Source organism: Entelurus aequoreus, linkage group LG06 (assembly GCF_033978785.1).
Source record: "Entelurus aequoreus isolate RoL-2023_Sb linkage group LG06, RoL_Eaeq_v1.1, whole genome shotgun sequence".
Lineage (NCBI taxonomy): Eukaryota > Metazoa > Chordata > Actinopteri > Syngnathiformes > Syngnathidae > Entelurus > Entelurus aequoreus.
The window spans coordinates 85258756-85284396 of NC_084736.1; the positions used below are offsets into that span (position 1 = coordinate 85258756).

At 40.6% G+C, this 25641-nt stretch overlaps 15 non-coding genes across 15 annotated transcripts; all 15 read left to right on the plus strand.

Annotated features, from left to right (window-relative positions):
- Window positions 1-21687: 21687 nt before the first annotated feature.
- trnak-cuu (transfer RNA lysine (anticodon CUU)) lies at window positions 21688-21760 on the plus strand. Its single transcript has one exon. It is a non-coding gene; the product is annotated as a tRNA-Lys (tRNA).
- Window positions 21761-22068: 308 nt separating this feature from the next.
- Window positions 22069-22141, plus strand: trnak-cuu (transfer RNA lysine (anticodon CUU)). The gene has a single exon. It is a non-coding gene; the product is annotated as a tRNA-Lys (tRNA).
- A 115-nt stretch (window positions 22142-22256) lies between these two features.
- On the plus strand, window positions 22257-22329 carry trnak-cuu (transfer RNA lysine (anticodon CUU)). The gene has a single exon. It is a non-coding gene; the product is annotated as a tRNA-Lys (tRNA).
- Window positions 22330-22445: 116 nt separating this feature from the next.
- trnak-cuu (transfer RNA lysine (anticodon CUU)) lies at window positions 22446-22518 on the plus strand. The gene has a single exon. It is a non-coding gene; the product is annotated as a tRNA-Lys (tRNA).
- A 116-nt stretch (window positions 22519-22634) lies between these two features.
- Window positions 22635-22707, plus strand: trnak-cuu (transfer RNA lysine (anticodon CUU)). Its single transcript has one exon. It is a non-coding gene; the product is annotated as a tRNA-Lys (tRNA).
- A 115-nt stretch (window positions 22708-22822) lies between these two features.
- trnak-cuu (transfer RNA lysine (anticodon CUU)) lies at window positions 22823-22895 on the plus strand. The gene has a single exon. It is a non-coding gene; the product is annotated as a tRNA-Lys (tRNA).
- A 308-nt stretch (window positions 22896-23203) lies between these two features.
- Window positions 23204-23276, plus strand: trnak-cuu (transfer RNA lysine (anticodon CUU)). Its single transcript has one exon. It is a non-coding gene; the product is annotated as a tRNA-Lys (tRNA).
- Window positions 23277-23391: 115 nt separating this feature from the next.
- Window positions 23392-23464, plus strand: trnak-cuu (transfer RNA lysine (anticodon CUU)). The gene has a single exon. It is a non-coding gene; the product is annotated as a tRNA-Lys (tRNA).
- A 116-nt stretch (window positions 23465-23580) lies between these two features.
- On the plus strand, window positions 23581-23653 carry trnak-cuu (transfer RNA lysine (anticodon CUU)). The gene has a single exon. It is a non-coding gene; the product is annotated as a tRNA-Lys (tRNA).
- Window positions 23654-23769: 116 nt separating this feature from the next.
- On the plus strand, window positions 23770-23842 carry trnak-cuu (transfer RNA lysine (anticodon CUU)). Its single transcript has one exon. It is a non-coding gene; the product is annotated as a tRNA-Lys (tRNA).
- A 304-nt stretch (window positions 23843-24146) lies between these two features.
- trnak-cuu (transfer RNA lysine (anticodon CUU)) lies at window positions 24147-24219 on the plus strand. The gene has a single exon. It is a non-coding gene; the product is annotated as a tRNA-Lys (tRNA).
- Window positions 24220-24334: 115 nt separating this feature from the next.
- On the plus strand, window positions 24335-24407 carry trnak-cuu (transfer RNA lysine (anticodon CUU)). Its single transcript has one exon. It is a non-coding gene; the product is annotated as a tRNA-Lys (tRNA).
- Window positions 24408-24523: 116 nt separating this feature from the next.
- Window positions 24524-24596, plus strand: trnak-cuu (transfer RNA lysine (anticodon CUU)). Its single transcript has one exon. It is a non-coding gene; the product is annotated as a tRNA-Lys (tRNA).
- A 116-nt stretch (window positions 24597-24712) lies between these two features.
- Window positions 24713-24785, plus strand: trnak-uuu (transfer RNA lysine (anticodon UUU)). Its single transcript has one exon. It is a non-coding gene; the product is annotated as a tRNA-Lys (tRNA).
- A 681-nt stretch (window positions 24786-25466) lies between these two features.
- trnak-cuu (transfer RNA lysine (anticodon CUU)) lies at window positions 25467-25539 on the plus strand. Its single transcript has one exon. It is a non-coding gene; the product is annotated as a tRNA-Lys (tRNA).
- The last annotated feature ends 102 nt before the right edge of the window (window positions 25540-25641 follow it).

Below are 25641 nucleotides of genomic sequence, written 5' to 3' on the forward strand. Positions count from 1 at the left end.
CGACAGCAAAAATGAGCTGAAAAACCTTTTGCATGATGTTCTCAGTTATTTAATGTCTGAGCATATATTTTAGACCTCAATGGTACACGTTGTACAACATTTTGTGGCACGCCAAAGAATCACTTGATTAAAACATTCAAACACAGTGTTACTGTTCAAGCTGTGTGTAATGTTACAGTGGACAAAAATATCAAATAAAACCTCTGCCTTGTTTTTAATGAACAGTTAGGCCTACCACGCTACTGTATTTTATTGTTGGTACTCGTAGAGTGTTCTCTAAGGTGGTACTTGGTGAACAAAGTTTGAGTTTGAGAACCACTGCTTTAGACAATCCAAACAATATCAAACTGGTCGCCACACCCTTTGATTTGTGTCCTTCGTGGGAAAAAGATCCGACCCCCTGCATGAACTAGAGATCAAACCCTCTGCATGAACTAGAGATCAAACCCTCTGCATGAACTAGAGATCAAACCCTCTGCATGAACTAGAGATCAAACCCTCTGCATGAACTAGAGAACAGGGGCCGTACTTATCAAGCTTCTTAGAGTGCCATTTTACACTTAAGTCCTGAGAATTTGCGAAATTTAGTCCTACTCTCAAACTTAAGAATAAAAGCTTTTTATCAACGTTCTTAAGTCTAAGAATCACTCCTACTCTCCACGATATTTAAGAGACCTTCAGAGGTGTCTTAAGTGGTTAGGAGTTGCCAGCAGGGGATGGCACTGAGGCGAGAGAGACGTGCGCCAACGTTCAGGGAACGGAACAATGTTTTTTTTTTTTTTGATGACGAGCAGCTGATCAAACGGTATCGTTTAGACAGAGCGGATATTATTTTTGTCACAGATTTAATACTTTTCGATTCCTTGTTGATTTCTGCATGTGTCTGCAGTGGGCTAGTATATATAGAGCCACCCACACCAGTTTCAAATTAGTTGCCTAATTAATGAATTGGAAAGAAAATGTTATGACAGTAGCGTATGTGTGTGGCCGTGAGGTGAGTGACGTCAGTGAGTGTGTGGGCGAGAGAAGAGAGGGAGCGGTAGCGTGAGTGCCGGCGGGGACTAGTTTGTTTTGTATTATTTTGTAGTTTATTGTCAAAATATACACTCCCATTGTCCACTTCAATATTTCCAAGATATTTCTTTATTCTTAGACAACGGATTCCCTTCCGTGATTGGTCATTTCTATGGACACAGAAATGACGTCACCTAAAATTCCGTTTACGGCACATAGTAATGTCGTAATTCAGCTCTGAGTGTGACACTTAAGATTCAGTCCTACACTTCGCTGAAAGTGTGAGTAAGACGCTTGATAACTAACTTTTAAGTGCAGCTTTCAGCCAAGAATTTATTTACTCTTAAGTCAACTCTTAGCAGACTTCTTAGGAGTCATTCTAAGAAGCTTGATAAGTACGGCCCCAGACCCCCTGCATGAACTAGAGATCAGACATGAACTAGAGATCAGACCCCCTGCATGAACTAGAGATCAGACATGAACTAGAGATCAGACCCCCTGCATGAAGTAGAGATCAGACCCCCTGCATGAAGTAGAGATCAGACCCCCTGCATGAACTAGAGATCAGACATGAACTAGAGACCAGACCCCCTGCATGAAGTAGAGATCAGACCCCCTGCATGAAGTAGAGACCAGACCCCCTGCATGAAGTAGAGATCAGACCCCCTGCATGAAGTAGAGATCAGACCCCCTGCATGAAGTAGAGACCAGACCCCCTGCATGAAGTAGAGATCAGACCCCCTGCATGAAGTAGAGATCAGACCCCCTGCATGAACTAGAGATCAGACCCCCTGCATGAAGTAGAGATCAGACCCCCTGCATGAACTAGAGATCAGACCCCCTGCATGAAGTAGAGATCAGACCCCCTGCATGAAGTAGAGATCAGACCCCCTGCATGAAGTAGAGATCAGACCCCCTGCATGAAGTAGAGATCAGACCCCCTGCATGAAGTAGAGATCAGACCCCCTGCATGAAGTAGAGAAGCGTTGGTCGCTTTGATTGATTGATTGATTGAATGTGCATGTTGCCTGCTAGACGGCGCATCGTTTAATGGTGTTTATTTGTGTTCCTCCATTGTTGCTGTAATGAAGAGCAGTGTTTGCCCAGCATGCATTAAAGTGTTTGCCCAGCATGCATTAAAGACGGCGTGTAACCGCGACTGCAGCTCACCTGCTGAGGCTGAGCCGCTAGCATCATAAAGCAAAGCGGCTAGCATCATAAAGCCAAGCCGCTAGCATCCTAAAGCAAAGCAGGACTCTCCTTCTTGCAAGCAAAGGCTATAAAAGAAGTGTGACCGTGGGGGGTGATGCAGTCTTTTCACACCCGGGGTGAGCACTTGGCCTCCACTCTGGATGGAGATGGGCCACTAATGACTGTTGTAAAGGAGGAGGGCGGAGGTGGGCGGGGGTCAAATCAGGTGTGCAATTCATTATCTCTGCTAGCTCACAATGTTGCTCTCTTCCTCATGTGCAAGTCAAGTGTTTATTACATCTTTAAGGCTTTTAAAGTCAACGCAATCCAAAATAAATCTTCCCAACTAATAAATGCTATCATTGGAAATGTGGAAATGACAGTATTTGTTCACTAAAACATAATCATATATGGAATGGTAGTTCAAAATATTGTTTTAAACGTGTTTACATAGAAGTGTACTAGGTTGGGCGGCTTGATCCAAATATCAATAGCATCGATAACAAGGGTAGTATCAGTATTGGATTGTGATCATATCGATATTTTCTGTTTTTTTCAATAATTGTTTTCACAAATATTTATAGATAGATAGATAGTACTTTATTGATTCCTTCAGGAGAGTTCCCTCAGGAACATTAATTATGTTTGTATTGTTAAATTGCTTATAAAGTTATACTAGTGAAACTCCAAAAATGTGAAGATCATGCAATTTAACATCAGAAGCCAAATTAATATGAGATGTTCAGTTCAACATTTTAGTGTGTCCATAGTCCAGTCCATAGTGGATCTAACATAATAGTGAGAGTCCAGTCCATAGTGGATCTAACATAATAGTGAGAGTCCAGTCCATAGTGGATCTAACATAATAGTGAGAGTCCAGTCCATAGTGGATCTAACATAATAGTGTGAGAGTCCAGTCCATAGTGGATCTAACATAATAGTGTGAGAGTCCAGTCCATAGTGGATCTAACATAATAGTGAGAGTCCAGTCCATAGTGGATCTAGCATAATAGTGTGAGAGTCCAGTCCATAGTGGATCTAACATAATAGTGTGAGAGTCCAGTCCATAGTGGATCTAACATAATAGTGTGAGAGTCCAGTCCATAGTGGATCTAGTTAATAGTGTGAGAGTCCAGTCCATAGTGGATCTAACATAATAGTGTGAGAGTCCAGTCCATAGTGGATCTAACATAATAGTGAGAGTCCAGTCCATAGTGGATCTAACATAATAGTGAGAGTCCAGTCCATAGTGGATCTAACATAATAGTGTGAGAGTCCAGTCCATAGTGGATCTAACATAATAGTGTGAGAGTCCAGTCCATAGTGGATCTAACATAATAGTGTGAGAGTCCAGTCCATAGTGGATCTAGTTAATAGTGTGAGAGTCCAGTCCATAGTGGATCTAACATAATAGTGTGAGAGTCCAGTCCATAGTGGATCTAACATGATAGTGTGAGAGTCCAGTCCATAGTGGATCTAGTTAATAGTGTGAGAGTCCAGTCCATAGTGGATCTATCATAATAGTGTGAGAGTCCAGTCCATAGTGGATCTAGTTAATAGTGTGAGAGTCCAGTCCATAGTGGATCTAACATAATAGTGTGAGAGTCCAGTCCATAGTGGATCTAGTTAATAGTGTGAGAGTCCAGTCCATAGTGGATCTAACATAATAGTGTGAGAGTCCAGTCCATAGTGGATCTAACATAATAGTGTGAGAGTCCAGTCCATAGTGGATCTAACATAATAGTGTGAGAGTCCAGTCCATAGTGGATCTAACATGATAGTGTGAGAGTCCAGTCCATAGTGGATCTAGTTAATAGTGTGAGAGTCCAGTCCATAGTGGATCTAGTTAATAGTGTGAGAGTCCAGTCCATAGTGGATCTAGTTAATAGTGTGAGAGTCCAGTCCATAATCATCAAAATGATACAAAAAGAAGGCATGCAATATCTTGAGATGCATGTTTTGAGTCTATGTCATAAATGAGTTTCTCTAGTAAATCTAATTGCTGACATGAAGAAACCTTTGCACGATATTCAAATATTTTGCGTTTCACTTGTACTTCCACACAGTCAGCCCTCGTCGTCCTACAATCCTACTATTCTACAAAAATTGTTGCACAAATGTTTCCCTAGTTTTCATCTACCGTCTGAGTTATTGTGTTATTGTGTGCGCATGACAAACTAATCTGTGGAATTGAGTACGCAAACAAGAATCCCACACGTTGGTGATGCAGTCCTTATTGTTTGCTTTCCCCCACAAAGGTTCCATGAGAAACAGGTTTCCATATTAAAAAATGGCCATTATAAAAAGCAGTCAATGGGGCACAAAAGAGTCCCGGGGAACTCCAATGTGGTCTCATTTAATAGAAAGAACGTGCCATGCACATTTTGAGACTAATTCCTTTACAACGTGTGCGGCCATATTCCATCCCGCTAACCTTAAAAAATGACAATTCTGTGGCATGATGTGACCTTGAAAGGCAATAAAAAGACCCTCAAAGGTCTCCCCAGGGGTCCAAATAGTCCATAATACTTTGTGTGTCTGATCAACAAGACAAAAGTAAGCAGGCTGCGGATGACTTCTCCTACGCCACAAGACAATCTGAAATGAAAGAGAAAGAACTTTTCCGGCTGGGTTTAATGGTTGTAGCTGGAGGTTAAATAGTACTTTGGGGCTTTCAATTGCTGTGGAAATGGTGCAAGAGCAGCTCATCGACCATGCACTAAGACGGCCGTAAAGTATCTGCCTTTTAAGTAATCCCTCGCCGGTACTCACGGAGAAAAGAACAGATTGACGTATTGCAGATTGTTAATGGTCAACAATGTCCACTGCTGGTGTTAGCAGACAAGTAAGTGGCATGGAGGCGTGAAGGAGTGCTGCCTCGACACATGTGGAGGAAATACCCAGGAGACTGAGGAACCTTCATAAACATCATGGAGTGGACCAGCAAATGGAGAGGAACTAAAACAGACTTATTGGCTGGAATCAAGGCAGTAATTATTCTTACCCTCCAAAGTCCACGTTGTACTAGAAGAGCTTTTACCTTGAAAGTCAGCTTTTACCTTGAAAACCAGCTTTTACCTTGAAAATCAGCTTTTACCTTGAAAATCAGCTTTTACCTTGAAAATCAGCTTTTTCCTTGAAAATCAGCTTTTACCTTGAAAATCAGCTTTTACCTTGAAAATCAGCTTTTACCTTGAAAGTCAGCTTTTTCCTTGAAAATCAGCTTTTACCTTGAAAATCAGTTTTTACCTTGAAAATCAGCTTTTGCCTTGAAAATCAGCTTTTACCTTGAAAGTCAGCTTTTACCTTGAAAATCAGCTTTTACCTTGAAAATCAGCTTTTTCCTTGAAAATCAGCTTTTGCCTTGAAAATCAGCTTTTTCCTTGAAAATCAGCTTTTGTCTGGACTGCAGTTAATTTGTTTAAAGGAAGGAATGAAATCATCCATTTTCAATTTTCATAACCATCATTTCAAAACTTGTGTCACGACAAGTTGTCATGTGATGGTAATATTTCACTACACAACATGGTGGCCACTAAATGATAATAAAATAGAGTATTAGAAAGTATTCTATTGAATGAACCCTCATATAAACATTCAACATGGAGGTAGTCGTTGTCACCTCCCACAATTCTATTAAGACTTTTTTTAAACAACAACAAAAATAGCTGACATTTGAAATGAAATGAGTTTATTTGGGTCATATAATCAATCACTTTGTGTGATCAGTTTAACAGCCCAGATTATACATATTAACAATCATACACATACACACAAAAAGACAAAGGAATAGGCTGAAGCCAAGGCTTATATTTGCCTATCCTAAACATTCACTGAAAATTACATTTCCTGGAACATCAACGTTCAAAAAATCAATATGAAAGTAATCCTTGCTATATTTTATCATTTTCCATTATTTCACCTTTCAAGGTTTTCTTAAAGCTTAACAAAGAAGTACATGTCTTCAGTTCATCACTGAGATTGTTCCACCATTTAACTCCTAAAACTGAAATACATTTGTATTTTATATTCCTTCTTACTTTACATGTTTCAAAAATCAATATCCCCCGTAAATGATAGTTTTCTCCTTTTAATTTAAATAACCTAAGAATACAAGCTGGAAGGCTGTTGTTCTTTACTCCAAACACAATATTGCTTTTAAGAACACAATATCTGAACATTTGAACACGTTAGAACTTACAAATAATGGATTGGTATGTTCATAGTAGCACACTTTGTGTATTATTCTAATGAACCTTTTTCAAAGTTTAATTATTGGCTTCTATGTTTGATTTATAAACATTTCCCCAAACTTCAACACAATATGTTAGATATGGAAAAATAAAAGAATAATACAACATATTTCTTATTCAGCATGTGTCTTACTTTTTAAAGAATAGCTGTGAGGAACTGGCATGGCTGCCGGGTTACTGACCCCAAGATCAGGAACCAGGAGAACGGGGAGCAGGTAAGAAGACTTGAATTACTCCAAACAGAGAAGGAAGCAATCTTGCATGTAACACAACCAAACATTAATCAATCTTCTAGCACTGAGGAGTGTGCGACATAGATAGATAGATAGATAGATAGATAGATAGATAGATAGATAGATAGATAGATAGATAGATAGATAGATAGATAGATAGATAGATAGATAGATAGATAGATAGATAGGCATAAATAGGAACATGCTGATTGGCAGCAGGTGTGGACTGGCTGCCAATCAACAGCAGGTGAGGTAAAAACCACAGCGCTCAGCGGGACAAGCAGGAAGTGGAAACAAAACAAGAGCACTGATAGGAAACAAACAGAAATGAAGTGACAGATCATCACATAGCAATGCATTTGGATATGTTTCCCTTTATATATTCAACATAATTAATGATCAATTATTATTCCCAAGAACTTAGTTTAATCTACTCTTATCAATTTCCACTTGATTTCCTTTTAATTTTGCTCCACAATTTGTCCTTGCACCACTAAACACCAAAAATGTAGTTTACTTATCATTTAATAATAACTTATTAATATCAAACCATTTTTCTCTCTCAATGAGATACATTATGTCATATACATGTCAAATACTAGTCTACATTATATTGTTATTACATCTAGCATTTTATGAATTGGCCTTCAAATATAAACGTATGTCCAATATATTATTGTGTTATGTCACACATATGTTATATGTTAATAACACACCCTTCTGTGCGTACCTTCTTTCATTTATTCCTAGTATTGTATACCATTATATAATATTAGTACTAATGTTAATCTATTATTTATCAAATATTGGAGTAATAATATCATACATCAGGCTCCAGCACCCCCTGCCACCCTGTAAGGGACAAGCGGTAGAACATGGATGGATGGATGGATGGATGGATGGATGGATGGATGGATGGATGGATTCTATTTTGATATGCAAACAAATAGCAAGTGTTCAAAGTTGTTGCACACTTTCACACCGTCTGTCAGTTTTGGTATGAAAATGTGAAATTGTTTGTGTGTAATCAAAATATGTTGCATGACAAATATCTGGCTGACATTTATATAATGATATAATGATATATAATGACCCAAACGGCTTGAAAATTGGTCAAAAATTCAATGAGTTATAGGGATTTTATTCTCTGATAGACTTCTAACTCTGTTGACGAATGCCCAATGCTTCCCCTGCTCAAGAGAGACACAATTGTCAGATCAATGCTAACATCACAAATGATGTGCAAATGGGTGAGTGGTATGGTTAACAGGTAGAGAATATTTCATGTTGTTACGATGATGTGACGACTTGGCTACAGGTGAGTGCTGCCATCTACAGTAGAACACACTCAAAGCTATCTTACATAACTTATATACTTATATACCTTATATACTTGGCTACAGGTGAGTACTGCCATCTACAGTAGAACACACTCAAGGCTACCTTATATACTTATATACTTATATACCTTATATACTTGGCTACAGGTGAGTTATATACCTTATATACTTGGCTACAGGTGAGTACTGCCATCTACAGTAGAACACACTCAAGGCCACAATATTGGCTGACTATGTTTATTTATTTATTTAGTTTTTCATTCAGTTTCAGTTTCAGTGGAACATGCATACGATACAATGTAATGCTTCACACTAATCCAGTTGTTTCATTACAGCACGTCTGAAAAGGAGTAGGAAGAAGCTGAGTTTATTTAATCCTACCCCTTTTCATACCATAGCAATTTGATCCTCTTTCCTTGTTCTCTGTAACAGAACAGTGAACAAATAAATAACAAACAAATAATATACCATAGTAAGCAAGCAAATATTACATAAATAAATAAATAATCTTTGTCTCAATAAAAATACAAATAAATAAAAAAAGGGTTCAAGATGTTCATCATAATTCTTGTTGTGTGTACTTTGTGAACACTTGTAGTGTGAACAGTCTCTGAAAGTGAATTATATTGCTGCTTTCTTTCATTTCTTTACTTAATCCATTCCATGATTTAATTCCACATACTGATATGCCAAAGGTTTTAAGTGTTGTACGAGCATACATTAGATTTCTCTCTAAGGTTATATTTCTCCTCTTTAGTTGAGAAGACTTGTTGTACATTCTTGGCTAGCAGGTTATAGTTTGCTTTGTACATCATTTGACATGTTTGTAAATGCACCAAATCATTGAATTTCAATATTTGTGATTTAAAAAATAAAGTGTTTGTATGTTCTCTATATCCAACATGATGTATTAATCTAACTGATCTTTTTTGTAACACAGTTAGTGAATGAAGTGCACATTTGTAGTTATTTACATTATTTCTGCACAATAACTGTAGATATGTAACACTGGTGAGCAGGAAAATGGGTTTTACTTCATGTTTAGGGCTCTAATCATGTAAGATTGTATTTAGAAGGTCATTAACTATTTGTTATGTTATTGCTAAGAAAATATTAATAATATTAATAATCTTACTTTGCAGATTTTGACCAGTCAGGCTTGGAACCAATTGGCCGCCACAATGGAGGGATGGATGTACCTAAACAACTCAACTATGCCGCCACAATGGAGGGATGGATGTACCTAAACAACTCAACTATGCCGCCACAATGGAGGGATGGATGTACCTAAACAACTCAACTATGCCGCCACAATGGAGGGATGGATGTACCTAAACAACTCAACTATGCCGCCACAACGGAGGGATGGATGTACCTAAACAACTCAACTATGCCGCCACAATGGAGGGATGGATGTACCTAAACAACTCAACTATGCCGCCACAATGGAGGGATGGATGTACCTACACAACTCAACTATGCCGCCACAATGGAGGGATGGATGTACCTAAACAACTCAACTATGCCGCCACAATGGAGGGATGGATGTACCTAAACAACTCAACTATGCCGCCACAATGGAGGGATGGATGTACCTACACAACTCAACTATGCCGCCACAATGGAGGGATGGATGTACCTAAACAACTCAACTATGCCGCCACAACGGAGGGATGGATGTACCTACACAACTCAACTATGCCGCCACAATGGAGGGATGGATGTACCTAAACAACTCAACTATGCCGCCACAATGGAGGGATGGATGTACCTAAACAACTCAACTATGCCGCCACAATGGAGGGATGGATGTACCTAAACAACTCAACTATGCCGCCACAATGGAGGGATGGATGTACCTAAACAACTCAACTATGCCGCCACAACGGAGGGATGGATGTACCTACACAACTCAACTATGCCGCCACAACGGAGGGATGGATGTACCTAAACAACTCAACTATGCCGCCACAACGGAGGGATGGATGTACCTAAACAACTCAACTATGCCGCCACAACGGAGGGATGGATGTACCTAAACAACTCAACTATGCCGCCACAACGGAGGGATGGATGTACCTAAACAACTCAACTATGCCGCCACAATGGAGGGATGGATGTACCTAAACAACTCAACTATGCCGCCACAATGGAGGGATGGATGTACCTAAACAACTCAACTATGCCGCCACAATGGAGGGATGGATGTACCTAAACAACTCAACTATGCCGCCACAACGGAGGGATGGATGTACCTAAACAACTCAACTATGCCGCCACAATGGAGGGATGGATGTACCTAAACAACTCAACTATGCCGCCACAACGGAGGGATGGATGTACCTAAACAACTCAACTATGCCGCCACAACGGAGGGATGGATGTACCTAAACAACTCAACTATGCCGCCACAATGGAGGGATGGATGTACCTAAACAACTCAACTATGCCGCCACAACGGAGGGATGGATGTACCTAAACAACTCAACTATGCCGCCACAACGGAGGGATGGATGTACCTAAACAACTCAACTATGCCGCCACAACGGAGGGATGGATGTACCTAAACAACTCAACTATGCCGCCACAACGGAGGGATGGATGTACCTAAACAACTCAACTATGCCGCCACAATGGAGGGATGGATGTACCTAAACAACTCAACTATGCCGCCACAATGGAGGGATGGATGTACCTAAACAACTCAACTATGCTGCCACAATGGAGGGATGGATGTACCTAAACAACTCAACTATGCCGCCACAACGGAGGGATGGATGTACCTAAACAACTCAACTATGCCGCCACAATGGAGGGATGGATGTACCTAAACAACTCAACTATGCCGCCACAATGGAGGGATGGATGTACCTAAACAACTCAACTATGCCGCCACAATGGAGGGATGGATGTACCTAAACAACTCAACTATGCCGCCACAATGGAGGGATGGATGTACCTAAACAACTCAACTATGCCGCCACAATGGAGGGATGGATGTACCTAAACAACTCAACTATGCCGCCACAATGGAGGGATGGATGTACCTAAACAACTCAACTATGCCGCCACAATGGAGGGATGGATGTACCTAAACAACTCAACTATGCCGCCACAACGGAGGGATGGATGTACCTAAACAACTCAACTATGCCGCCACAACGGAGGGATGGATGTACCTAAACAACTCAACTATGCCGCCACAATGGAGGGATGGATGTACCTAAACAACTCAACTATGCCGCCACAATGGAGGGATGGATGTACCTAAACAACTCAACTATGCTGCCACAATGGAGGGATGGATGTACCTAAACAACTCAACTATGCCGCCACAACGGAGGGATGGATGTACCTAAACAACTCAACTATGCCGCCACAATGGAGGGATGGATGTACCTAAACAACTCAACTATGCCGCCACAATGGAGGGATGGATGTACCTAAACAACTCAACTATGCCGCCACAATGGAGGGATGGATGTACCTAAACAACTCAACTATGCCGCCACAATGGAGGGATGGATGTACCTAAACAACTCAACTATGCCGCCACAACGGAGGGATGGATGTACCTAAACAACTCAACTATGCCGCCACAACGGAGGGATGGATGTACCTAAACAACTCAACTATGCCGCCACAATGGAGGGATGGATGTACCTAAACAACTCAACTATGCTGCCACAATGGAGGGATGGATGTACCTAAACAACTCAACTATGCCGCCACAATGGAGGGATGGATGTACCTAAACAACTCAACTATGCTGCCACAATGGAGGGATGGATGTACCTAAACAACTCAACTATGCCGCCACAATGGAGGGATCGATGTACCTAAACAACTCAACTATGCCGCCACAATGGAGGGATGGATGTACCTAAACAACTCAACTATGCCGCCACAATGGAGGGATGGATGTACCTAAACAACTCAACTATGCCGCCACAATGGAGGGATGGATGTACCTAAACAACTCAACTATGCTGCCACAATGGAGGGATGGATGTACCTAAACAACTCAACTATGCCGCCACAATGGAGGGATGGATGTACCTAAACAACTCAACTATGCCGCCACAACGGAGGGATGGATGTACCTAAACAATAACTCAACTATGACTATACAACTATGATTATGATGCACAATGGAATTTTAGATGAGAACATAGATTCAGCCAGATCATTGTGGAAGTTGTATCTTCCAGCATGACAATGAACCAGAACATGCAAACAAAGGAGTTAGTCAAGAAGAAGCACAGTAAGATATTCTTTGTACCCCCAACTGTTCTTGCTTTGGACTTATTCTGTGACGAGTCCTGCAGCTTCCTGGCACACATCAAGTCTGTACATGTCAGCCTGTAGTCGCTGGCCAGGTGATCCTCCTCAGACTAGTTGTGAGTCTTGTAGTCGCTGGCCAGGTGATCCTCCTCAGACTAGTTGTGAGTCTTGTAGTCGCTGGCCAGGTGATCCTCGTCAGACTAGTTGTGAGTCTTGTAGTCGCTGGCCAGGTGATCCTCGTCAGACTAGTTGTGAGTCTTGTAGTCGCTGGCCAGGTGATCCTCCTCAGACTAGTTGTGAGTCTTGTAGTCGCTGGCCAGGTGATCCTCGTCAGACTAGTTGTGAGTCTTGTAGTCGCTGGCCAGGTGATCCTCCTCAGACTAGTTGTGAGTCTTGTAGTCGCTGGCCAGGTGATCCTCGTCAGACTAGTTGTGAGTCTTGTAGTCGCTGGCCAGGTGATCCTCGTCAGACTAGTTGTGAGTCTTGTAGTCGCTGGCCAGGTGATCCTCGTCAGACTAGTTGTGAGTCTTGTAGTCGCTGGCCAGGTGATCCTCCTCAGACTAGTTGTGAGTCTTGTAGTCGCTGGCCAGGTGATCCTCGTCAGACTAGTTGTGAGTCTTGTAGTCGCTGGCCAGGTGATCTTCCTCAGACTAGTTGTGAGTCTTGTAGTCGCTGGCCAGGTGATCTTCCTCAGACTAGTTGTGAGTCTTGTAGTCGCTGGCCAGGTGATCCTCGTCAGACTAGTTGTGAGTCTTGTAGTCGCTGGCCAGGTGATCCTCGTCAGACTAGTTGTGAGTCTTGTAGTCGCTGGCCAGGTGATCCTCGTCAGACTAGTTGTGAGTCTTGTAGTCGCTGGCCAGGTGATCCTCGTCAGACTAGTTGTGAGTCTTGTAGTCGCTGGCCAGGTGATCCTCCTCAGACTAGTTGTGAGTCTTGTAGTCGCTGGCCAGGTGATCCTCCTCAGACTAGTTGTGAGTCTTGTAGTCGCTGGCCAGGTGATCCTCCTCAGACTAGTTGTGAGTCTTGTAGTCGCTGGCCAGGTGATCCTCCTCAGACTAGTTGTGAGTCTTGTAGTCGCTGGCCAGGTGATCCTCGTCAGACTAGTTGTGAGTCTTGTAGTCGCTGGCCAGGTGATCCTCCTCAGACTAGTTGTGAGTCTTGTAGTCGCTGGCCAGGTGATCCTCCTCAGACTAGTTGTGAGTCTTGTAGTCGCTGGCCAGGTGATCCTCCTCAGACTAGTTGTGAGTCTTGTAGTCGCTGGCCAGGTGATCCTCCTCAGACTAGTTGTGAGTCTTGTAGTCGCTGGCCAGGTGATCCTCGTCAGACTAGTTGTGAGTCTTGTAGTCGCTGGCCAGGTGATCCTCCTCAGACTAGTTGTGAGTCTTGTAGTCGCTGGCCAGGTGATCCTCCTCAGACTAGTTGTGAGTCTTGTAGTCGCTGGCCAGGTGATCCTCCTCAGACTAGTTGTGAGTCTTGTAGTCGCTGGCCAGGTGATCCTCCTCAGACTAGTTGTGAGTCTTGTAGTCGCTGGCCAGGTGATCCTCGTCAGACTAGTTGTGAGTCTTGTAGTCGCTGGCCAGGTGATCCTCGTCAGACTAGTTGTGAGTCTTGTAGTCGCTGGCCAGGTGATCCTCCTCAGACTAGTTGTGAGTCTTGTAGTCGCTGGCCAGGTGATCCTCCTCAGACTAGTTGTGAGTCTTGTAGTCGCTGGCCAGGTGATCCTCGTCAGACTAGTTGTGAGTCTTGTAGTCGCTGGCCAGGTGATCCTCGTCAGACTAGTTGTGAGTCTTGTAGTCGCTGGCCAGGTGATCCTCGTCAGACTAGTTGTGAGTCTTGTAGTCGCTGGCCAGGTGATCCTCGTCAGACTAGTTGTGAGTCTTGTAGCTTGTGGCTTCTTTGTGAGTGTGAGGATGAACGCTATAGAAGACAGCAGTCATCCTCCTTGTGTGCATTGTAAGACAAACAGATGAAATGATTGAGGAGGAGATTTTACTTCTCCACAGAAATGGTGCTTCAGTACTCAGGTAAGAACAGCAGGAGGCGCTGATGTCCATGAAGTGTCCATCCAAGCAGTGCAGAGTTCAGTCAGTGCCAGGCTTTGCCATCCTCTCTAGTCACAAGGACTCTGTTGTCAAAGGCAAAGTAGACGCTGCACTTTTAAAGCAAACACATTGTTCTCTTTTTACAAAGCAAATGTATCTAGTCAACAAAGTATGTATTGTTACATAATGTAACTAAGTAAGCATGTATTGTTACATACTGTAACTCAATAAGCATGTATTGTTACATACTGTAACTCAATAAGCATGTATTGTTACATACTGTAACTCAATAAGCATGTACTGTTACATACTGTAACTCAATAAGCATGTATTGTTACATACTGTAACTCAATAAGCATGTACTGTTACATACTGTAACTCAATAAGCATGTATACTGTAACTCAATAAGCATGTACTGTTACATACTGTAACTCAATAAGCATGTATTGTTACATACTGTAACTCAATAAGCATGTACTGTTACATACTGTAACTCAATAAGCATGTATACTGTAACTCAATAAGCATGTATTGTTGCATACTGTAACTCAATAAGCATGTATTGTTACATATTGTAACTCAATAAGCATGTATTGTTACATACTGTAACTCAATAAGCATGTATTGTTACATACTGTAACTCAATAAGCATGTACTGTTACATACTGTAACTCAATAAGCATGTATTGTTACATACTGTAACTCAATAAGCATGTATACTGTAACTCAATAAGCATGTACTGTTACATACTGTAACTCAATAAGCATGTGCTGTTACATACTGTAACTCAATAAGCATGTATTGTTACATACTGTAACTCAATAAGCATGTATTGTTACATACTGTAACTCAATAAGCATGTACTGTTACATACTGTAACTCAATAAGCATGTATTGTTACATACTGTAACTCAATAAGCATGTATACTGTAACTCAATAAGCATGTACTGTTACGTACTGTAACTCAATAAGCATGTACTGTTACATACTGTAACTCAATAAGCATGTATACTGTAACTCAATAAGCATGTACTGTTACATACTGTAACTCAATAAGCATGTATTGTTACATACTGTAACTCAATAAGCATGTACTGTTACATACTGTAACTCAATAAGCATGTATACTGTAACTCAATAAGCATGTATTGTTGCATACTGTAACTCAATAAGCATGTATTGTTACATATTGTAACTCAATAAGCATGTATTGTTACATACTGTAACTCAATAAGCATGTATTGTTACATACTGTAACTCAATAAGCATGTACTGTTACATACTGTAACTCAATAAGCATGTATTGTTACATACTGTAACTCAATAAGCATGTATACTGTAACTCAATAAGCATGTACTGTTACATACTGTAACTCAATAAGCATGTGCTGTTACATACTGTAACTCAATAAGCATGTATTGTTACATACTGTAACTCAATAAGCATGTATTGTTACATACTGTAACTCAATAAGCATGTACTGTTACATACTGTAACTCAATAAGCATGTATTGTTACATACTGTAACTCAATAAGCATGTATACTGTAACTCAATAAGCATGTACTGTTACGTACTGTAACTCAATAAGCATGTACTGTTACATACTTTAACTCAATAAGCATGTATTGTTACATACTGTAACTCAATAAGCATGTATACTGTAACTCAATAAGCATGTACTGTTACATACTGTAACTCAATAAGCATGTGCTGTTACATACTGTAACTCAATAAGCATGTATTGTTACATACTGTAACTAAATAAGCATGTACTGTTACATACTGTAACTCAATAAGCAAGTATTGTTACATACTGTAACTCAATAAGCATGTATTGTTACATACTGTAACTCAATAAGCATGTATTGTTACATACTGTAACTAAATAAGCATGTACTGTTACATACTGTAACTCAATAAGCATGTGCTGTTACATACTGTAACTCAATAAGCATGTATTGTTACATACTGTAACTAAATAAGCATGTATTGTTACATACTGTAACTCAATAAGCATGTATTGTTACATACTGTAACTAAATAAGCATGTACTGTTACATACTGTAACTCAATAAGCATGTGCTGTTACATACTGTAACTCAATAAGCATGTATTGTTACATACTGTAACTCAATAAGCATGTGCTGTTACATACTGTAACTCAATAAGCATACTGTAACTCAATAAGCATGTACTGTTACATACTGTAACACAATAAGTCCTGTATGTGTATGTGTACAGTCCTGTGAGTGTACAGCTCTGGTAATGCAGGAGTGTACAGCTCTGGTAATGCAGGAGTGTACAGCTCTGGTAATGCAAGAGTGTACAGCTCTGGTAATGCAGGAGTGTACAGCTCTGGTAATGCAAGAGTGTACAGCTCTGGTAATGCAGGAGTGTACAGCTCTGGTAATGCAGGAGTGTACAGCTCTGGTAATGCAGGAGTGTACAGCTCTGGTAATGCAAGAGTGTACAGCTCTGGTAATGCAGGAGTGTACAGCTCTGGTAATGCAGGAGTGTACAGCTCTGGTAATGCAAGAGTGTACAGCTCTGGTAATGCAGGAGTGTACAGCTCTGGTAATGCAGGAGTGTACAGCTCTGGTAATGCAGGAGTGTACAGCTTTGGTAATGGCTACATTCACACCCACCTGCACAAATGTACTTCAAAATGTAACAATCTAAATAAATATTACTTTTGTTTGTTTACTATTGCATGCATTAATAATATGCATTAGTTTGACCATTTAAAATCAACGCTAATAAAAAGGAGATGCTTGCAAATAGCATAAAAATGCCCCAAAAACTTGAAAAAACGCGATTCATAGCTTTACTTTTTGGTGTAACCATCATGAGCGTTCTGTTCAGGTATATTTCTATTATATTTTGATAAATCATCATATTTATGTATTACTACATTTAAATAGGTATTGCTCAATCTTTAATCCAATCAATCCAATCCAATCCACTTTATTTATATAGCACATTTACACAACAAGAATGTTTCCAAAGTGCTGCACAGCCATGTTAAAAACAATATTAAAAACAATATTAAAAACTATATTAAAAACAATATTAAAAAACAATATTATGCTACACCAATGACTGAATAAAAACAAAGAATAAATGAATAGAAAACCAATACAGAGACAATATAAAAAATAAATATGATTAAAAACGATTTTAAAGGGTGAAACCAATTAAAACAGTAAAATAGACATCAAAATTTATAACCCTAACCCTAACCACACAGGACAACAGAGGACAGAAGACCACACAACTCACGTAGTGTTAAAAGCCAAAGAATAAAAGTGGGTCTTTAGACGAGACTTAAAACACTCCACTGTGGGAGCAGTTTGAACATGGAGGGGCAGAGTGTTCCAGAGTTTAGGGCCGACCACAGAGAAGGCCCTCCCTGTCTCCCCTGGTTTTAAGTCTGGTCCTGGGCACCACGAGCTGGAGCTGGCTCTCGGACCTCAGAGCGCGCGCAGGAGTGTAAATTTGGATGAGGTCCGAGATATACTGAGGTGCCAGTCCATGTAAAGCTTTAAAAACAAACAGCAAGGATTTAAAATCAATTCTAAAATGAACAGGGAGCCAGTGCAAACTCCGAAGAATTGGGGTTATATGCTGGCGTTTCCTGGCCCCTGTTAAAAGTCGTGCTGCCGCGTTCTGGACTAACTGCAACCGGGAGAGAGTTTTTTGGCTAATGCCAGCATAAAGTGCATTGCAGTAGTCTAGGCGACTTGAAATAAAAGCATGCACGACTTGTTCAAAAAGGTTAAAAGATAAAAATGGTTTTACCTTTGCTAAAAGACGAAGATGATAAAAACACGATTTTAAAACGCCATTGACTTGTTTGTTTAAGCTGTGTGTGTTTGATTTCAGTTTGCTTTTGACATCTTATTTAGAATTGTACTTGAAACTTTTACAACCTTGTGTTGCGCTCATGATGGCGTAACCAAACTAGATTATTTTGAATATTTATTCCCTTTTATACATTTAGTATATTTAAATATTAATTTATAATTATTGAATACATTTCAAATATCAATAAAATGCAATTGCCTTCATCTTATAGGGTAATGTTTAGTTACACCAAGTCATGAGCGTAACACTAAGCTTCATCACTTTGACTTGTAATATCTCTCATTCTGCTGGTGTTTCATGCTTTTTTCTTTTTGGAACTTGTACTATACATATAATACAATCAAGTTTCCATATAAAATGATGTTCCTAGCAATACTTTAATTTTGCCTTTGAAAGTAACACTCCAATGTCCCTTAGTGGAGATGTACACATGACAAAATATTTGTGTTGTATAATTACTTGGGAATCATTCTAGATTTACATTTGAAAAGTAAGTCAAGAAAGTAATGTGCACGGCTAAACTAAATCTTGCTAATTTAAAGTATATCAGTAATAATTTGAATCCAGACGCTGCTAAATGACTTTTTTATTCCATGATAATACCACATGCGTCATACTGTGTCATCCGCTGGTCTTAGGGCTGTAACACAACACTGTAACCAATCTGTTATGTCTATAAGCAGACTCAAAAAAGTCCTGGACATGAAACCATTTTGTTATCACCACTGTAATATATTGGACAAATATCAACTACTGAATTGGGAACATTTTGCAATGTTACACGATGCTAATCTGGTTTTTAATATCTTACCACCACTTTTTGATTTTGTACATCTGAGTAGAAGGCAAACTAGATTCCCTCCTCAAACAGCCTGATAGTTCCACTCTGAAAAAGTGCCTCAGTGAGGGCAGCCCAGTTTTGGAACAAGATCCCTTCCCATGTATACTATGTTGATACATGACAGCAGAGGCGGGCCGTGCGTTTCTCACCTAGGCTTTCAGTGATGTCCGACTCAGTACCACTTCACCTCTCGAAATAGCGTAATTGATGTCACCACATGGACACGGCTGGAGATACTATACAGAAACACACTTGCACACTACTGGTTATTGAATCCCCTCAACAGTGTACAAAAGGGTCTACTTGTTGGCGCATTTAACATTCAATAAACCCGCTTCAGCAATTAAAACACATCTTACGTGCTACTGTCAAAATTAAAAGAATTGTATAAAACAAATGAAACATGAAAAAATTAAGAGATAAAATAATTGAACTCACAATTTGTAGCACCCATTGGACGCCGGATAAGCCAGTGGTACCGCTCCGAGTCCTTTGATTCGTGTGAAAGTGGCGGGCAAACCATTTCACCGCCAGGACAGCTTAGCTAGCTTCAGGTGTTGGCCGACAATATGTAGTTTCTCTTAAGTATCCTTCTTGAAAATGGCCTTGCAAATATTTATCTGCCACCTAATCAACATTTTGCTCTCCTTCTTTGTGAGTACCGGGGACTTTTCTGTGGCTTTCTATGGCTCGTATGGCTCCGGTGCCATTTCCTGTTTTTGCAACTTGTGATTGGGACTCCCAAGTGAGTATCCAATCACAGGACGCGTAAATGTCAGGGAGATTGATTGATTGATTGAGACTTTTATTAGTAGGTTGCACAGTGAAGTACATATTCCGTACAATTGACCACTAAATGGTAACACCCGAATAAGTTTTTCAACTTGTTTAAGTCGGGGTCCACTTAAATTGATTCATGATACAGGGCCAGCTAGAAGACCTTACTGACAACAACTCCTGATCTGATTGGCTATGGTAATTGTCTATCACCTGTATGTGCCCGTTCACTTACAGTCTACACACATTGTTGATTCTGAAGGCCTCGGGCAGATTTGGTACAGCATGGCAACATAAGCTAGCTGAATTCTGATTGGATACAAACACTAACCTAAAAACAACAACACTGAAAGGAGCAAAATATGACATGAAGAAAATATGAATACTTTTAGATAGTTAGGGAAAGTAAATGAAAAATTACTTTTATCCTAAATTATGATCATGTTTTCTTGTTATGTTAGGCCAGCAGAAAAGGCCTTGCTGGCTCACCACGGCATTACAGTAAGGCAATTCAGAAATAAGCAAAAAATCATGGCTACTTGAGAATCAAACTTGTGTACATCATCATTAATGTATTTTATTTTTTGCTGGTTTGTGCTTACCTGCCTGCTGCCGATGTAACTATGCATGTGTGGTATTGTTCATGGTGCTGTTGAAGTGTAGTGCTTGCACTGAATGTTGCCATATGTGAGTGTGAGATATTAACCACATCTTTTACTATTTCAAGTAGGCTATTAATGATTGTTGTTTTTATTGAATATTGTTTGCTGCTTGCGATCTACATACAGTATTTCACAGGGACTCCAGTTGGAAACTAGCTTTGTAGCTAAAACTTGCGCATTTATAGCAGTGTTACATACTGTGCGTTGGCCCTGTTCACTAATAAAATGAAAAAGAAATGAAACCCTGAAGATATACAGGAGCAACTGTATCCATACCCCCACCCTCAAGTCAAGTTGCCATAAAAGACAGGTGATATGCCTCTTGAACAGAGATGTGTTGGAGGAATGCAAGGGCTGGTATCCCGCTGCCTGTGGGGACTGTGGAGAAAGGCCCAACACACCCATTGATCTTGTTTGATAAAGGCCTTGACAGGCTCAGATTATATGTCTGAACCTGGATGAGATGTCTGTCTCAGTCCTGTGCTGAAGAAAGTCGATCTGGTGGGAAATAGGTGGGGCCATACCTGTAAACATTGGGAGGGAAGGACTACAACACCCACCTTGCTAGGAAATAATAATAAAAAATGACACCAAAGTATCAAAGTATCACCCATCTAATTTAACTGGTCTCACCTATATAAAAATTAATAATTCCACAAAAAATAGCAGGAGATTTATTCCGAAAAAAGGGGCCTGGCTACAAAATGTTGACTGACAGTACGCACTAGGCTGATTAAGATTTATTTTAAGTACATTTTAAGTACCCAACTTAAGGTAAAAACTATGCTGGACATTTCAGTCATGTCGATGGTTGAACCCTGATGCAGCTTCTGTTGCTTGACAAATGTTTCCAATTTCTCAATCGGTAGAGCACGAGACTCTTAGACTCACGGTTATATGTTTGAACCCCACATTGTGCAAAATATTTGTTCTTTAGATATTTCTTGAAGATATTTTTTCGGTGGCAACTTCACCTTAAAAAACCTCAGGAACAGTATACTCCAGACTGAAAACAATATTACCATACCTAAACTTAGTGTCATAGCGCGGGCTCGATCGCACTTCTCATCTGCAGCAAGGGCTGCCAGCACCACCTTTAGCAGCACGCCAGGACACCGTAGATGGTGAAATCCCTAAATTCCTTGCAATAGCTGGTCATCTCATAATTTCCATGAAAGAGGCCTGGTTAGCTCAGTCGGTAGAGCATGAGACTCTTAATCTCAGGGTCGTGGGTTCGAGCCCCACATTGGGCAAGATTTAGGTTTGCTATATACTGCATGAATCTTTCTTTCTTTCTTGTGGTAACTCCAATCTATAACTTTTACTAAATGTACACTGAAGTCTGAAAACGTCTCGTATTTCTCAAGAAAGAGGCCTGGTTAACTCAGTCGGGAAAGCATGAGACTCTTAATCTCAGGATCGTGGTTTCGAGCCCACATTGGGCGAGATTTATGTTTGCTAGATACTGCATGAATCTGTCTTTCTTGTGGCAACTCCAATCTAAAACTTTTTCTAATTGTACACTGAAGTCTAAAAACATCTCGTATTCCCCATGAAAACAGCCCGGTTAGCTCAGTCGGTAGAGCATGAGACTCTTAATCTCAGGGTCGTGGGTTCGAGCCCCACATTGGGCGAGATTTTTTTTAATAGATATTGCTTGAATTGGTCTTTCTTGTGGCAATTCCACTCTAAAACTTTGAGAAATTGTAAAATCAAGTCTGAAAAGGTCTCGTAACTCAAATGAAAGAGGCCCGGTTAGCTCAGTCGGTAGAGCATGAGACTCTTAATCTCAGGGTCGTGGGTTCGAGCCCCACATTGGGCGAGATTTATGTTTGCTAGATACTGCATGAATCTGTCTTTCTTGTGGCAATTCCACTCTAAAATTTGTACTAATTGTACACTGAAATCTGAAAACTTTGCTTATTTTCCCAGAAAGTGGCCCGGTTAGCTCAGTCGGTAGAGCATGAGACTCTTAATCTCAGGGTCGTGGGTTCGAGCCCCACACTGGGCGAGATTTATGTTTGCTAGATACTGCATGAATCTGTCTTTCTTGTGGCAACTCCAATCTAAAACTTTTTCTAATTGTACACTGAAGTCTAAAAACATCTCGTATTCCCCAAGAAAACAGCCCGGTTAGCTCAGTCGGTAGAGCATGAGACTCTTAATCTCAGGGTTGTGGGTTCGAGCCCCACATTGGGCGAGATTTTGTTTTCTAGATATTGCTTGAATTGGTCTTTCTTGTGGCAATTCCACTCTAAAACTTTGAGAAATTGTAAAATCAAGTCTGAAAAGGTCTCGTAACTCAACTGAAAGAGGCCTGGTTAGCTCAGTCGGTAGAGCATGAGACTCTTAATCTCAGGGTCGTGGGTTCGAGCCCCACATTGGGCAAGATTTAGGTTTGCTATATACTGCATGAATCTTTCTTTCTTTCTTGTGGTAACTCCAATCTATAACTTTTACTAAATGTACACTGAAGTCTGAAAACGTCTCGTATTTCTCAAGAAAGAGGCCTGGTTAACTCAGTCGGTAGAGCATGAGACTCTTAATCTCAGGATCGTGGTTTCGAGCCCACATTGGGCGAGATTTATGTTTGCTAGATACTGCATGAATCTGTCTTTCTTGTGGCAACTCCAATCTAAAACTTTTTCTAATTGTACACTGAAGTCTAAAAACATCTCGTATTCCCCAAGAAAACAGCCCGGTTAGCTCAGTCGGTAGAGCATGAGACTCTTAATCTCAGGGTTGTGGGTTCGAGCCCCACATTGGGCGAGATTTTGTTTTCTAGATATTGCTTGAATTGGTCTTTCTTGTGGCAATTCCACTCTAAAACTTTGAGAAATTGTAAAATCAAGTCTGAAAAGGTCTCGTAACTCAATTGAAAGCGGCCCGGTTAGCTCAGTCGGTAGAGCATGAGACTCTTAATCTCAGGGTCGTGGGTTCGAGCCCCACATTGGGCGAGATTTATGTTTGCTAGATACTGCATGAGTCTGTCTTTCTTATGGCAATTCCACTCTAAAATTTGTACTAATTGTACACTGAAATCTGAAAACGTTGCTTATTTTCGCAGGAAGTGGCCCGGTTAGCTCAGTCGGTAGAGCATGAGACTCTTAATCTCAGGGTCGTGGGTTCGAGCCCCACATTGGGCGAGATTTAGGTTAGCTAGATACTGTATGAATCTTTCTTTGTTGTGGTAACTCCAATCTAAAACTTTTTCTAATTGTACACTGAAGTCTAAAAACATCTCGTATTTTCCAAGAAAACAGCCCGGTTAGCTCAGTCGGTAGAGCATGAGACTCTTAATCTCAGGGTCGTGGGTTCGAGCCCCACATTGGGCGAGATTTTGTTTTCTAGATATTGCTTGAATTGGTCTTTCTTGTGGCAATTCCACTCTAAAACTTTGAGAAATTGTAAAATCAAGTCTGAAAAGGTCTCGTAACTCAACTGAAAGAGGCCTGTTTAGCTCAGTCGGTAGAGCATGAGACTCTTAATCTCAGGGTCGTGGGTTCGAGCCCCAAATTGGGCGAGATTTATGTTTGCTAGATACTGCATGAATCTGTCTTTCTTGTGGCAATTCCACTCTAAAATTTGTACTAATTGTACACTGAAATCTGAAAACATTGCTTATTTTCCCAGAAAGTGGCCCGGTTAGCTCAGTCGGTAGAGCATGAGACTCTTAATCTCAGGGTCGTGGGTTCGAGCCCCACATTGGGCGAGATTTTGTTTTCTAGATATTGCTTGAATTGGTCTTTCTTGTGGCAATTCCACTCTAAAACTTTGAGTAATTGTAAAATCAAGTCTGAAAAGGTCTCGTAACTCAATGGAAAGAGGCCCGGTTAGCTCAGTCGGTAGAGCATGAGACTCTTAATCTCAGGGTCGTGGGTTCGAGCCCCACATTGGGCGAGATTTATGTTTGCTAGATACTGCATGAGTCTGTCTTTCTTGTGGCAATTCCACTCTAAAATTTGTACTAATTGTACACTGAAATCTGAAAACGTTGCTTATTTTCCCAGAAAGTGGCCCGGTTAGCTCAGTCGGTAGAGCATGAGACTCTTAATCTCATGGTCGTGGGTTCGAGCCCCACATTGGGCGAGATTTAGGTTAGCTAGATACTGTATGAATCTTTCTTTGTTGTGGTAACTCCAATCTAAAACTTTTACTAATTTTACACTGAAGTCTGAAAACGTCTCCTATTGTCGAAGAAAGCGGCCCGGTTAGCTCAGTCGGTAGAGCATGAGACTTTTAATATCAGTGTCGTGGGTTCGATCCCCACATTGGGCGAGATTTGTTTTTGTAGATACTGCTTGAAATGGTCTTTCTTTTGGCAATTCCACTCTAAAACTTTGAGTAATTGTAAAATCAAGTCTGAAAACGTCTCATAACGCAAAGGAAAGAGGCCCGGTTTGCTCAGTCGGTAGAGCATGAGACTCTTAATCTCAGGGTCGTGGGTTCGAGCCCCACATTGGGCTAGATTTAGGTTTGTTAGATACTGTATGAATCTGTCTTTCTTGTGGCAATTCCACGCTAAAATTTTTACTAATTGTACACTGAAATCTGAAAACGTTGCTTATTTTCCATGAAAAAGGCCAGGTTAGCTCAGTCGGTAGAGCATGAGACTCTTAATCTCAGGGTCGTGGGTTCGAGCCCCACATTGGGCGAGATTTAGGTTTGCTATATACTGCGTGAATCTTTCTTTCTTGTGATAACTCCAATCTATAACATTTACTAAATGTACACTGAAGTCTGAAAACGTCTCGTATTTCCCAAGAAAGAGGCCTGGTTAACTCAGTCGGGAAAGCATGAGACTCTTAATCTCAGGATCGTGGTTTCGAGCCCACATTGGGCGAGATTTATGTTTGCTAGATACTGCATGAATCTGTCTTTCTTGTGGAAACTCCAATCTAAAACTTTTTCTAATTGTACACTGAAGTCTAAAAACATCTCGTATTTTCCAAGAAAACAGCCCGGTTAGCTCAGTCGGTAGAGCATGAGACTCTTAATCTCAGGGTCGTGGGTTCGAGCCCCACATTGGGCGAGATTTAGGTTTGCTATATACTGCGTGAATCTTTCTTTCTTGTGGTAACTCCAATCTATAACTTTTACTAAATGTACACTGAAGTCTGAAAACGTCTCGTAT